This window comes from Magallana gigas, chromosome 9 (genome assembly GCF_963853765.1).
Source record: "Magallana gigas chromosome 9, xbMagGiga1.1, whole genome shotgun sequence".
NCBI lineage: Eukaryota > Metazoa > Mollusca > Bivalvia > Ostreida > Ostreidae > Magallana > Magallana gigas.
Window position 1 is genome coordinate 11,658,692 of NC_088861.1, and position 16,313 is coordinate 11,675,004.

Here is a 16,313-nt window from a genome sequence, read left to right on the forward strand (position 1 = left end):
AAAAAATTATCATATGTCGCAGTCAAAAACAGCGAAAATCTTCAGGTGAAATTGAGATTATTTTCTCTCAGCAACGTTTTGAGATTTAGCTCACCCGAACTTTGTCATATTTTAGCATTTCACAATGATATAGGGGTGAAAGGCGGACCATTATCTCTTTTATCTTTGAAGTGAGCATCAAACGGATACCAGGGCAGTGTAGCGGACCTATGGGGCTATTATTTCCCGGTCTCAAATTTGGGCTGTAGGGGTACCACGAAGTGACTCCCAGGGGTTCTGGCTCATTTTAGGGGTTTATATCTCACTTGAGATTGAGCACAAGAACTTGCAAACACTAGGATTAAGTAGAGGACCTCAAGAGGTATTCATAATAAGCGTTAAAGGGCACCTATGACCCCTGCAAGGGTTCAGTTAGCTCACCCGAACTTTGTCATATTTTAGCATTTCACAATGATATAGGGGTGAAAGGCGGACCATTATCTCTTTTTTATCTCTCACCCCCACCGCTAAAATATGACAAAGTTCGGGTGAGCTAACTGAAGCCTTGTAGGAATCATAGGTGTCCTATTACGCTTATTATGAACACCCCCTAAGTCCTCTACTTAATCCTAGTGTTTCCAAGTTCTTGTGCTCAATCTCAAGTGAGATATAATCCCCTGAAATGAGCCTGAATCCCTGGGAGCCACTTGGTGGTACCCCTACAGCCCAAATCTGAGACCGGGAAATAATAGCCCCATATGCCCCCTACACTACCCTGTTATTCGTTTGATGCACACTTCAAAGATAAGGAAGATAATGGACCACTTTTAACCCCTTTATCATTGTGAAATGCTAAAATATGACAAAGTTCGGGTGAGCAAACCGAACCCTTGTAAAGGTCATAGGTGCCCTCTAACGTTAATTATGAATACCTCTTGAGGTCCTCTACTTAATCCAAGTGATTGCAAGTTCTTGTGGCCAATCGCAGATGAGATATCAATCCCTGAAATGAGCCAGAACCCCTGGGAGCCACTTGGTGGTACCCTACAGCCCAAATCTGAGACCGGGAAATAAAAGCCCCATATGCCCCCTACACTACCCTGTTATTCGTTTGATGCACACTTCAAAGATAAGGAAGATAATGGACCACTTTTAACCCCTTTATCATTGTGAAATGCTAAAATATGACAAAGTTCGGGTGAGCTAACCCGACCCTTTTCACTGTCAATGTTGTATTCGAAGGTTCACGTCAAAACATGGCCGAGACAAAATAATCCCAATTTCATCTGATGATTTTCGCTGTTTTTGACTGCGACATATAATTATGATCTTATGAGAATAAAATCACAATGTTGGGTGTTTTACTGTCTCATATTCGTAATAATACATCTCTTTTTAATTTTCGATTGATGTTGTTTCCGGGGGAGTAAAAAGGCCCGAGGATAAATTTTTAAACACGCATATGTTCAACTTTGATGTAAACAAATTATCTTGCCACACTGAGATGGCTTTGAGTTTCTATTGTATTTGTATCGTTTTATGCCTTTTAATTTCATTTCTTTTATATCACAATACGCTTGCATATCACTCAATACGATGCATATAGTTTTTCTATTTGTATCAATAAGACTACACTTAGGATAACATTATTTTCATAACTTATGACCCGTATAGACGTATTTCATTTCTATCCAACATAAAAACATTTATAACTCTTATCCAGGCGAGCTTTACTGCTTTGGAAGTCGTCAATGCTCGTACAAATTATTGAGCATTAATCATTTTGATATTAATTAAAATATGTCGATAATTAAGTGAAATATAATTTTTTCTGTTCGAGTACTCTCAGTACTTTGATGAATTTCCTTATTGGCTGCTAGCTTCTACGGGCTTAGTGGCTGCTGTTAGTGGCTGCTAGCTTCAGCCTGGTAACGTTTCACACATAGAAGTTCATATATTTTCTACATTATTGTAAACCCCGTGGCAAGGCTTTGCTTCTCTGTTTAACGTATCCTTTGACAGAAAAACCATGATTTTTTTTGCACATTTTGGGATTAAAATACATTGTTTGTAAATATGACTCAGCAGTATCAGACTATCTATCTGCCTTTAATTCGGTTGAATTGAGTTTTACATGTAATGTATACGTAAGCCCCCCCCCCCCCCCCCCCAAATGAAATTCTGTATAAATGAATGAAAACAGGTTGGTGAGTATATATATACATTTCCATGAATGATCAAAACATGTACGTTCTTTTTTTCAACCGCAGTTTTTTAATGTTTAAAACCTTTCTAAATGCTAGAAATAACGTTGGGTATATTTAAGTGTTTAATTTTTGAGTAAAATATTTAAAATCAAGATAAAATATACCGGTGATATCACTCATCTTTAATGTCTTTTGCCTTGTAATTCATTGACAGTATTTTTTTAAATCGAATATTGATGCTGATTACTTTTTTACAGTGACATTTTAAAGATATTTACACTGGGATGCACTTTTCTGAACTCTCAAGATTTCATTGCTAAAAACAATGACTGAGTATATTTTTACTTATGTCAACTTCACAACAGAAGACGTATTGACAATCCGTTTCAGTTTATATAATCTCAAACGATGACAGATTTTTTAGATTTAAACTTTGATAGATAAAGCAGGAAATTTTTTTTTCGATAGTTTAATTTATTTAAAAAAAAGATATGTCGATTATATTACACAAAAAGAGAACAAGTTCTTCAAAGACCAGGATATGAATCACATAATTCTCCCTATTTTTTGTTGTACCCATGTGGCGCGACTATTAGTCTACCTTTATTTTAAAGGACTAATGTTAAACGACGGTAACCCGTACTGGTGATTATATTCAGTGCTATTATTTCAGAATGATATCATGTACGTCCTCTCCGGACTGAAAACACAGTCTTCACATTAGAAATATATGAACACTTCCGCGGCTTACACAATCACAATCAAATCCTGAACTTGTATGGGAAATAATATCAACAATGTTACTAGGTTCTGATTTAAAATACTAAATTGAGGCAACTTTAAAAAAGCCTACGGTAACTATATCTTTTTGTTTGCATTAATTATTAAGAATTTATGTGTTGTGACACCTATCAAATTCAAAATACACAAAAGGAAACCTTGTCTCGAAAGACCACAGATTTCTTGAGTTGCTCTTTAAGGCAGGATTGGCTGTACTTAATATTATTTATTTAGAATTTATCAAATCTTGGTATCGAGTCACTAGCTTAGGATGAAACTCTGTCACCCAGTCTTTTCAAATATATGTTTGCCAAAAGTAATGAAAAGCTGACTGAAGAACATAACCTTGCCTTTACCTGTTTGTTTGTTAGGAAATTAAACTCAGATCTACCTTTCTTCAAAAACTGATTTGTTTAGCCATTAACTATCATAAAGTTATTCTATTGTTTATATAAAAGCTCGTCATCTGAATGTAATACATGTCTAAAAGGTCACGTCCTTCAGAACTCCTAGTATGTTTATTTACCTGCAAATAGTTGTTATACATGTATATAGACTGAAAATGGATGAAAAGACTTTAAAATATATATTTTGTGAGAAATATTGAACAGAAAGGTTAAAGTAAGTATATAAAATTGTTTTTATTACCACTCAAAGGGAATAAAATAGTTTTCTGAATTCCCCCTACTTTTATTTGAGTGCGCGTTGTAAACTAAATTGTTTAATCTTTGATTAGACATATCGCATTGCTTCCCTGTGGTAAATATGGCCTCTTTTCTGATCCACGGTAACTTTGTTATTATTAATCTGATTAGTCATAAGGGTGAGTAATGTCCATCGACAATTTGAATTTATCACCTTACAGCAACAACCAAGTTGATTGAGTCATTCATGGCGCCATATACCAATTAACCGTTTGAATTTTTATTAAATGCATTGAATCAGAAGGGGGGAATTCAGGGTCAAAACCCAAAATACATTTTGTAGCTTGTAAAAGAGGAATTTAGGTAATCTATTGAACATTTTTCAGATACGCAGATTTTCTAGACCTAACTTTTTGAACGACAATGAGCTAGAAACTTTTATTTTCAAAATGAATGACTCAACGTGTGACGTAAATAGCCTTCTATGGTGCACTGGAACTCCCCATGTTGATATTTCCGGTTACACTTAAAAGTTTAGTAAAGACGTTAAAGATAAAGTAAGACATGCAGGTGCAAAAGAGCTGTGTAAAATTACCTTATTAAGACCGTGAGAATATCTTATACCATTTTGAATGTCTTAGAAAATTAAGAATTTTTTTTTTAAATACATGGCGAACTTGTTAAACTTCCCATTCAAGCTACGTTTTGTTTTGTTTTGAGTGTTTCTTTGGTCAATGATTTTTTTTTAAATTTTTAATGCAAATGGGTGCCACCTAAAATGTAAGTGATCAAAACACGCGTTACAAATATTGTAATAATTGAAATAATGCTTCTGTAGTACACGCATTGTGTGCAAATATACAATACTATGGTAACACATTGCGTTGTGTGCAAATATGCAATTATTAACCATCTAGCAAAATGTTTAACTTATAACTATGATGATGAAGACCCAACACAAAATCATGTAAATTAGTTTACAAAACGAAGATTATTTGTAAAAATGTGTTTGCCCAACCATATTTTTTCAGTTTTTTTTTTAGATCAATGTATTTCTCCGTTGATGAAAGGTTAGCTTTAAAAATATTTATTTAATGAATTTAAACATAACGGAATAATAATAGTAAATGCAATTTCAATCAATTTTGTTATGTCCGAATTTTGATTAAATACATGTGATAATTTTTTTAAATAAATGTAGAAATTTTTGATAAGATTACACCACCTTATTTCTTAATATATATGTACTTGTGTGCTTTTGTATGAACAGTTTCTAAGGCGAGACAAGCTACTGACAAAAAAGTTGATAAAACAGGACAATCAAAAGTCTCATTTGAAGTCATCTTTTCATAAGTTCTATGGTCGATACAACGACCTTGTCAAATACAATCTTCCAATGGGTCGCTGCTGACTGACGTTTTTTATGCTAATTGTTAAACCATAATTAATCACCTAATTGTCTACGGGCTTTTCCGTTTTTTCCCGAATACGACAAAGATCACACGGCGGGTGTGACCGGTCAATAGAGGATGCTTACTCCTCCATGGTACCTGATCCAACCTCTATCTATTTAGAGGTTCGTTTTGCTCTGCTTTGCTTTGAATTTGTATTTCATTTTATGGATTTTTGAGATAGTTGACAGTTCGTTATTGTTTTTTTTTTCATTGTAAGTATGGGGTTATTATGATCCCGCGTACCATATATGGTTTTGAAATCCAATTATCATATTTTAGTGATATGGTTTCGAAGTATTTATTTTTAGTTATATCACTTTATTAGGAGAGATGTACCAAATTTTTTGAAAATGCTCCATTTTTTTCAATTATGCATTTTTTACGAGGTGACACACACACTGATAATATGTACATGTAATAACTACTTCTTGACCTAATACTTGGTTCCGGGATCAGTTGTAAAAGAATATCTTGGTAACACTATGGGGTATTTTTGAAAGGAATTTTCTTATATCGATAAGGGGGCTATAGAATGTCTTGAGTCGTTTAGACCCGGTGATTTTGTATGCTAATATCATTTGATCATTGAAAAATAAAAAAAAAATAAAGATGACTGTATAGCAACAACACTACATGCATATCGGAAGACCGAAATGGTAATACAAGCATTTGGAATTTTTGATTGCAGTTGAGTGTAGATTCCATAGTTATGATTCAAGCGAGGAAGACAACGAAACAAAAGAACACAAGAGTTTATGATTCCGATATTTTATGTTTGATCTAACTGAATAAACTTGATAAAAAAAAATCAACACTTTCCATCAGTCATAATAAATATTGCTAGCGTTGTTATTTGATATTCATAATTATGCTAATGATAAAGATGAATATAGATTTTAACTGTTCCCCCAATGTAATGCATTGATATTATAAAATAAACATATTGGTTTGTCTTGCCGTTGGGATGGCCGATTTCCATCAACCTTTTCAATAGTTGAGAACGATATAGCAATCTTGACCTACAGTTTCGACCCAAGACCTTGACCTTTCCTTGATATCATAAACACTTGCCTCTTTAATCAAAGTACTGAAGAACTGGCGGGAGTTGATTTTGTCGATGTTTATTTATTTTAAAATCAATGATATGTTATTTTGCATGACAAGTACATGTATACGTAGTTTCTAATTTGAATTACGCATATTTTTATAATATGAATTTTTGAACTTTTTCGACTAGAATGTCGAGAAACCTCCATATGAATCATGTTAAATAATATTTAAAGATAAAATTAATTCAATCATACTATGTATCAGTGGTAGAAATATTTCTCGAAAATTGTATGGATCCAAGCAATATTGAACTCTAGTCTCGTTCAACCAAACGCTCGGCTGACACCATAAATCTCCGACAATGGTTTACGGAGACAGCCGAGCGTCGAGTTGAACGAGACTATATTGAACTCTGGCGTAGGAATACATACGACTACAAAAAATATTTAAATTGTTCGTACCATTTAAAATCTGACTATTTTTAAGGTATATGTAAATAAGTTTCCTTGAAAAACAATGCTTTAGCATACATTACATCGAATTCATCAATTATTTTCAAGAACTAAGTCTTGTCAGGAGCAATGATTTGTGCTGAGGTCCAAACACTGTTTCACTTTCGGTTTGTCCGAGTGACTGCATAGGAGAGTTGATTAAAAATCAACTCCCAAAAAATCAAAATTGATTAGGCATAACAAATTGTAATAAACCGCAATTTCTCAGAGTATTTATTTGTCTTTTATTAAATTAAAAAAGATATAATATATTATTAATATCTTGATTTATTACAACGTCTGATAACCATATTATCAGTTTTACAATGATTTAAATATCATACTACTTAGAATACAAGAAAATGTTTATTGTTTAGCTATAGAATATAAAACTATGCTTGCTTCAGAGACAATTATTCTGTTTAAAGGACAGATTTAAAGAAGTTTACTTGCACGCTAAGTGAATCAACAGAAAACCTGCATTTGCATATTCAATGTGAAAAGTCCTCTTATGTCTAGCTACAAGGGACTGTGGATGCGAAATCAAAAGATCCAATTTTAGAAAAAAATTTAATGGGGTATCAAATTTGAAATCTAAAGGGAATGAAAATTAGTTGACGTTAAGATACGTTAAAAATTATCAAAGTTCTAATATTAAATAAAAAGTGAAATCAAAACATTTCCTTTTAAAACATTTTCATAAATTCAAAGCTTTCAGTAAGAAAAGATAATCAGCTGGAAAGATTTTGTGATTTTTGGAGTGTTTTTCTACAATGAATTTAAACTTAAATCTTGAAAAAAGTTGCTTTTAGATATAAATTAATGTCTTGGTAGAAGCTCATGGATCGAATTTGTTCGAGAAAACTTTATCAAAAAGAATGTAACTAATATATGCAAACAATTTTGACGTCAGGGTTTAACGTTTCATGAATATAAAAAAGTAGGTCAGGGCATCCCCAAGTCATCAAGTCCAGTTTATTTTCGTATTCGTCATTTTTTGAGATGCATTTTCAATAAACATTGAAACTCAATTCACAACCATTTTTACATAACATTAAAATCTGTATCATTTTTGTCTGATGTAAATATACGCGATAAAATAAGAATGGACCTTTATGTTTTTAACACGTTATTCATGATTTTAAATTACAGATGTAAGCGATCTTGCTAAGTTTTATGCCGTCAGTAATTGTCAAAACGGAATAAAAGGATACCATATCCCATTCCAAACCCCTCTCAAAAAACAACCAAACAAACAAACAAGCAAATAGAAACTTGATCGTTTATCAAGTGATTGCAGATAATTATGAATGAAGATGATTGCTAATTTTCGTTTATCTGAGAATACAGTGCTGATGGATGAAGATCAAATAATTCTGCTGATAAATTTGAAAATGGAAAACAGTCTCATAGAGCTGTTAATTAAAAAAAATATTTCATTTCGGAGTTTTTATCTTGAATACCATATGGTGATTTGATGACACATAGCTGTTAATGCAAAAGATATGTAGGAAATGTATGTGGATTTGGAAAAATGCGGCTGGATTTTCCCAAGCTATCCGTTTACACTGATATTATGTCATATTAATATTAAATATCGGTTGTTGTCGGTCCGTAATCACTCTATCATACATTGTAGCTAAAAAAGGTGCATAATTATTTTGATAAGTTGCCGTACGTAGTTAGACAATAGCTTTGGAAAAATTCAAAATTGCGTGTACAAAAACCATATATTATTATACAATCAATAATGATTTGAACAATATGTGTATTATATTAATATAAAAAACAATATTTTGTTTTATGTCATTGTAAGGAAGGGGGAAATATTTGATAAGTTATTTAAATATAACCATGTAATTTATACTGCCCTTATAATGTATAAGAGTATTCGGAAAATCAAAACGATATCTAACGGAAATAAAATTCCAGCAAGTCATTTAAACACGCTCCAACTGCAAGTAACATGTACACAATTATCAAACATGCAATGCATTTTTTATGTTGCTTCTCTATTCAAAATTTGCAATTCATGTTGTCGCTGAGACATTCAGTGCCTTTTATTTTTCTTTCAATAGACGTCTTCATAAAAATATTACCCGCGTATTTGGTACAACAGTGTTATGCATATCATGTATCACACCCCTGCGAATGTTATTGTCATTTAAATTTTAGACCACGTGGTTTATTTGACCCTTTCAGTTTCGCAGTAAAAATCATGCCTCATGTTTATAGTATATTTCATAGAATCTAATAGGTATCTGAAATCAAATATAACATATAGAGTCTTATTGATTTTAAACTTAATCTTCATTAATTGTTGGATAAAATGTGTTCTAGAAATAAATATGACAATACAAAAAAAAAATAGTTTTTGTCTGCTGTTGCAACAATTAACATGCAATAATAGAGATCCCCCATAGGATTAATTTCCGATCCGCGCCTGACCTACTAATAGCATCAAAAGTGAAACAGACTATACAATTTTATGCAGAATGTTCCTTGAAAATGGCTCGATTTACTAGGTTTTTATGCAAAACAGACATCCATTATTTTTCTAAAATCATGGTATTGCAAACCCCAAGCATAAAAAATGGCTATGATTTTATTAAGCAACCCAATGTTTATATTTTCAACCACCCTACACTTGGTTGACAACAAACGATAACTCTGAATATCACCGTTTAATATAAATAACCGCCAGATGATGATGAAGACATACATCTTAAAAGATTTTCATGTTTAACATAAATCAAGTAGCATATGATATGAACAAAAACGACCAACACTTACGTATTTTGAGAATATTATCCGAACACTTATACTTCCGCTCGAAATTTTACAGGAACTGAACAAATCTCGGTGAAGTCTCGTGAACTTTCATTCGAGCACCTCTGGATTTATTACATACTTAGCAACGGTAAAGAAAACATTCCGAACACATTCGGAGGGGTGTATCAATGAAGTGTAAAATGAATCATTTAACATCATTTTTTTATGGACACAACATGGTTGTTCATGTCACATATGTTCTTAGTGTTCATGTATGAGACAAAAAACATAATACACGTACTCAATGATATCAAAATATCGTTAAATGTATAAAATAACAGCTGGATTTAAAAGTGTGATCTGCATTTTTACGTTTTGATATCTTACAAAAAAGAACATTTTTTGTGTTTCTGAAAATAGATCTCAAATTGAAAAAAAAAACAACTCTGAATCTCCATTCGTCTCTAGTTGCATCTACAGAGATTAATAAAAAATATACCTTTTAGAAAAAAATATATTCATATTATGCCATAAAAGTTTTGCCTTGGCACACCTATACATTGTGTTTCCTCTTTTCCAAGAAGTTTGTAATAATAATATTCTTTTTATTAAATAAGTGGAATTTTTTTTAACCATTTAAAGAGTTTGTACCTAATGACATAGCCAGACAAGATATGTAATTTGAGTGGAAGCATCCTCGCATAGTGTATATTCAACGTTAAAGTACAAATCATGATCCCTGGGGTTAGGTTGAGGCAACAATGGGAATCGAGTTTCTACATAATTTATATAGAAATCTTTAAAAATCCTCTCAAAACCAATTGACTAGAAAACTTTTCATTTGTGAAAAGGTATCCTCAGGAATTGTAAATTCAAGAATGTTTAGATTATTGTCCCCGGGGGTAGGTTGGGGCACAATGAGGGGTCGATTTGTTTTTACATCGGAATAAATAGTTGAAAAACCTGTTAAAAATCTTCTTCCTAAAACCAAACGTCTAGACAAACTGCAACTTGTGTAAAAAGATCTTTAGGTAGTGTACATTCTAGTTTGTTCGAATCATCCTTTCCGAGGGTAGAATAGATTCGAGGGAGGGGGTTGCATTTTTAAATAGAAATAAATTTCATTATTATTCTCATATAGTATAGTATATAGTTTTGTACTTACATGCACGAGTTTTGACATTTGTTGATTCTAAATTGTTCATATTGATAAGAATAGTCAATGTTCTTGATGTTGATCTACTTGAGAACTGCAATGTACAATATACTATATGACTATGAATCAACCAGGTGCAAAAGGGGATCAATATTTAGCATAAGAATATATGGGAAAAATTTTGAAATTCTTGTTACACAAGATCTATTTAACTACAGTCATTTCATGCATATCTTTTACAAATTTATGCTATGCTGTGGTATGCGATTTTAATGATATGCTATGAGATTTGTATGCAATGCTATGAGAAATAGAAATGAAGGGCTTAATGATATTGTATGCTATGCTTTGCTATGGTATGCTATGAGATTTGAACAAAAACGCCTCCACATACAGAAGAGTTCCACACATTTCGAAGTAAAATACTAAGAAGCCAAAGTTGACCACAAATCTATTATGTAAACATTTATTTTTTTTCAAATAAAAACATTTAAAACCGAGTTAAAAGAATCATGTATGCTATGCTATGGTATGCTATAGTATGATATAACGAATGCGATTCTATGATATTAATGCCATGCTATGAGATTCCAATGCTATGCTATGAGATTTCAATGCTATGCTATGAGATTTCAATGCTATGCTATGCTATAGATATGCTTGAATCGACTGTATATTGTTCATATACTTTGTATATGACTTCATAAAGCTGGTTTTGTCATAACTGTCGTCGCTGAGTTGAGCAGTTTGGCCCATGTATGGGTTTCTTGTTTGTGCTTATAATTAACATTTAACTAATTAACCTTTGGAATTTGATTCACTTTAAAACTATAATTTATTTACACTTTTGCTCTTTTATGTCACGTTATACGTATACACTAGAGATTACCGGGCATTTAAACCCAGTCATATTTCAATAGAAACAAGAAATCATATTGACGCAAGCGTCAAATGGGCCGCAAAAAATATAATTGTTGTATGAATCATTGGTTGTTTACATAAAAACACACCACAAAGAAGAAAATTAGAGTTGGTTGTACTAATTTTTATGGTAAATTTTAATATACTTTCAGCAACTTGTTTTGAAGTTTAACATTTTACTATTATCATAAAGAATCTTTCGTTACTGTAAGCATTTCTAACAGAAATTGTATGATCATTGCCATAGTATGAAGTAATAGAGAACACATTGATTTGTACATTACTCTAATACAAAGTTCAACTCATCATTTTTCTCTTGAAAATTATGTATTTCAAACCATTTTGGTTTTTTTTGATGCATTTTATTGAATGAAAACAAATGCATTAGTTTAATATATGATTTCAAGGGACCTCATAATAAAATTAAAATTGATTAGTTCAAATTTTTCAGTCAATTCAAATTTTAATTTCTGTCATATTCTTGCGTAAATAATTCATATAATGTCATTTCATGATATTTTCTACCACATTTTACATGGAAATATAATAAATACACACGCAAGGTCATTTTATTTGACACGGCACATAGAAATTCAAATATATCATTGATATAAAATTAAATGACATTCAGGTCTTTAGTATTTCAGGTCTTTAGTATGTCCCGTATACCGATCCTGATGCATTGTTTTGAAAAGAATGAAGAACTCCGAAGTTTTCCGAATAGATTATAGTCTCGATAAAAACGCGCCAAATACCATAATCTACTAAGTATGACCTACTATTCATTTACGAGTAAAACCAAAAATATGTGATATTTTCTAAAAGGCATAAAACATATTTATACATGCAAATTTACTTTAAATTCATAAAAATAAGCATAGTATTAATTCTATTAAAAAAGAACTATCCCGCAGAAACGCAGTAACAATATTTAAATGTGTATCAAATAACGGACCGCCTTCCGGCGGCCCGTAAAAATACAACTCAATTGCAAATGTAAATGAAGAACCCATTTTATCGCAATAGGTTAAATATTTTCTTTGTGAACAAAAAAAAACCCAACCCGGTTTTACAAAGAGGGGGCATTTGTTTTACTCTCTCTCTCTCTCTCTCTCTCTCTCTCTCTCTCTCTCTCTCTCTCTCTCTCTCTCTCTCTCTGTATTGATCTTATTCATTTATTATTATCGTGTGCATTATTCATTAATCACTTGTTAACGCGGTCTAAACATTAAAAAATACAACGGTTTTTTCTGCCTAAATACTCACAATAAAGTCCTCAACTGGTATGGACAATAATACAAATTATATAATGATGTTTAAAAATATATATATAAAAATAAATTCAAGTGAATGTAGTGTGAAAATTTCTTTTGTTTGCGTAAATTGGATAAGAAGTCAAGCGTTAGGAAAAAACTTCATTGTTTAATTAATTGAAAGAAAACAAACAGTTGTAATTGAAACTAAATGTATTGAAAGACCACCAGCTATGCTTGACTGTGCTAAAACACAGATACACCATATCGAATCCCTGTGAGGGGTACCAACGAATACCACGAAAACTGAGCCACCATGAATTCTAAAGAAACCACTGTACGTGTAGTTATGCCAGCCAGTCAAATTACATCTCAGAAATCATTCAGTCACTTTTCAATTGACTGAACGACAAACTTTATCTCGGGAAGGCTTTGCAAAGTAAACTCATATGTTCGAGAAATTATTTTTCATTAAAACCCTAATACTGCTTTGGGTCATAATTTGTACACATGTATGACGTATTGATCGACTGTTGTTTTACTCATCTTTAAACATTCGACAATTAAATGCTCAAATTCAATTGTATTATAGAAAGACAATTTTGAAAAATGTGTAAATACATGTGCAAACTGGTATGGCGTAAAATTGATATCAATATATTGTCGATACTGTCTTATTTTCTCTTTTGTCCTAAAAACTGCCCGGTGACGTTTTGGAGGGGAATGAACGAGCACTCTAAACATTTAAATTTTGTTTGTGTAAATATTGCAATGAAACTTTAAAGTGTATTTACAGTAACTATTATGTTTATGAAAAAATTAAATCAGGCGCCTTGCTATCAGATGATAAATTTGACCCCCTTATATATATATATATAGTCCTTTTTATTATCAACTAATAAGGATCAAATAACGAGTGAGAAAGATTCATAAAATTTAATGCGCATTTTGTATTTCATCAAGGATACATTTAGGTAATTTATTGGTTATTTTGACATTTAGGTGCAAATGTTCCGTACTTAACTTTTCGTAAAAATGTGTATTTTTCTTATTTTCACATGAATTATCAAACAGGTGAAATAAATAATCTTTTATGCATTTAAATTCCCTTCACTTTTAATATTTTGTTATTTTAAATTACACAAAAACCAGTAAAGATTTTAAAAAAGTAATGAGACAAATAAGTACATACATAGCTGTGTAAAATTGCCTAATTTTGATCGTGAGAATATCCTGTATGTTTTGTAATGTTTTATAAATTGTAAGAACTTTGGAAACCATATGGAATATAATTGTGTATGTTTTTTTATGGATGTTGATTTTTGATTTTGTTAGTAAAACGAGTTTATCATTTTTAATCATATTTAATCATCGTTATTTGAATATGTAAAGCATATAAATATAATCTAAAATATCAATAAAACATAAGTAACAAAATAAATTAAAGTAAAGCAGTGTATTTGTTTTTCCATGGATGTTGATTTTTGTTAGCAAATCGAGTTAATCATCTTTATTTGAATATGTAAAGCACATGAATATAATCTAAAATGTTAATGAAACACAAGTTACAAATGTGAATTATAGTAAAACAGTGTGATTGTAGTCCATTCATTGCGTGTAAGTATGCAATTATGTAAACACATTGCACAAATACGTATTTCTTAATTTGCGTAATGTTAATGATGACAATGAACCAACCTATATAATGTAAGATTCAAATTCAATATACAGAACAGAAAACATGTAACATCTAATGGGACTACCCAGTCATTTTTCATAATTTTGAAATATTTGAATAATAGACTCTTTAATAAAGTACTTTAAATGCGTCAAATATTTCTTCAAGATCAACAACTATATATATGTGAATATAGATTGTTGGTGTTTCCCGTTGATGTATTATAAATTAAAAAAAAATATTTAGGAGTCTATTTATTGTGATGAAATTTTGGTTGTAATGGTAATCGATTTTTTATCATGAAAAATGATAACTATTGTGGGAAACATGTTTCAACTATATGTTACGCGAATGTTTTTATTAACTTGGTTTCACTGTTGTTCATATGAAAAAAGTAGATATTTTTTTTAATCGGTAGATGTACTTGTAGGTGTTAATGCTATTCTAATTCAGCATTCTTCTTATATTTAGTTTTATCTTAAGGCATTTTGTAACACTGCATTCTATATTCATTTCAATTTAAAATTCATTATTCATACCTCATATTTGGTGAATGAGAGTTTAAACAAAAGTTTAGGAACAGTCTTTTTTTCATAATATCATATCAAATTGGGAGATATGGGTTGTAACAAAATTATTTTAAAAATACGCTAAGGTCGCCTTTGCGTTTTTTATTTCTTGTCGTTTTGGCAAGTTGGAACGCGCTCTTATTTATTCACTTATTTGTACGTTATAACACGGTTCCGGGATCAGTTGTTAAATAAAGGTTAAACAGTTCAGTTAATTTTTAAAGGATTATTCAGCTCATTATGTAACGATAAAGAAGGTATTGAATACTCTGATTTGTTTAAACTAAGTCTATTATAGTACATTGCGAAAGGCGTCTATTTCATTTTATTAAAAGGGACCAATTATCGAAATTTGAATATGTAGCCACCACGAAATCTAATGATTCCACAGTATGTAGTTAACTTTGATTCCAATGTTATGATTCTAAAGACGGAAACAAAATCTAATATATCTTATTTTAGGAAATGATTATGTGTCTATGGCATTATCAAAACACGTAGTCGTTTAAAATTCAAATATCAATGAGATAAAAATGATTGACGTATATAAACCCTTGGATGTCATCAAAGTGTTTAGGAGCAGTTTTGTTAAATGACAAAAATGTAATCAAAAATAGATTTTACCCGGTACCTATTACGTAGCTTAGTGCACTGCAAACATTGGAGTTGTAGCAACATACTTCCTGGATAAACATTAGACATAGTGGACTTATGTTCTCAAGATATTTTCATAGATTTTATCAATGCTTCACGCAAGAAGAGTAATCATAAAAAAGCAGCTGGGACGCTTTTGTGATTTGTAAAGATATTTACGGTGTATTCAAACAGTTATTTTTTTATACCTTACTTTTAAAAATAGGGGCAAAAGCACGTTATCGAACTTATTCTCCGAAACTTTGGAAAAAGAATGTAGAGTAATGTATGCAAACAATTTAACTTCATAGTTTAAAAGTTCATGAACCTAAAGTTGCTGAGTGCATCAGCAAGTCATTAAGTTTAATTCATTTTCGTACTAAGAAATCATTTTTAGTTTGGATGCATTTTCTATTATCACATAAACATATTAATTGCTGCATGATAATTTAAAACAATAAAACACATCATTTGAACACGATGATTTATATTTTTCTTTCAACCCTTCTAAAAAGCAGTTAAAATCCGTACAATTTTTTAATTGTTTGCCTTACTTTTGTTAAGTAATCTGCATATATCTGTGTTCTAAAAATGTTTACTCACTCTTGTTTTTTTTTATTGTTATACAGCCGGATTTAAAAAGATCAAAGATTTCTGATAAATACAGTCGAAATCAATACTAAAGAGTTATGATTGTCCCCTATACATTAGCCAGCAGTAGAGTAC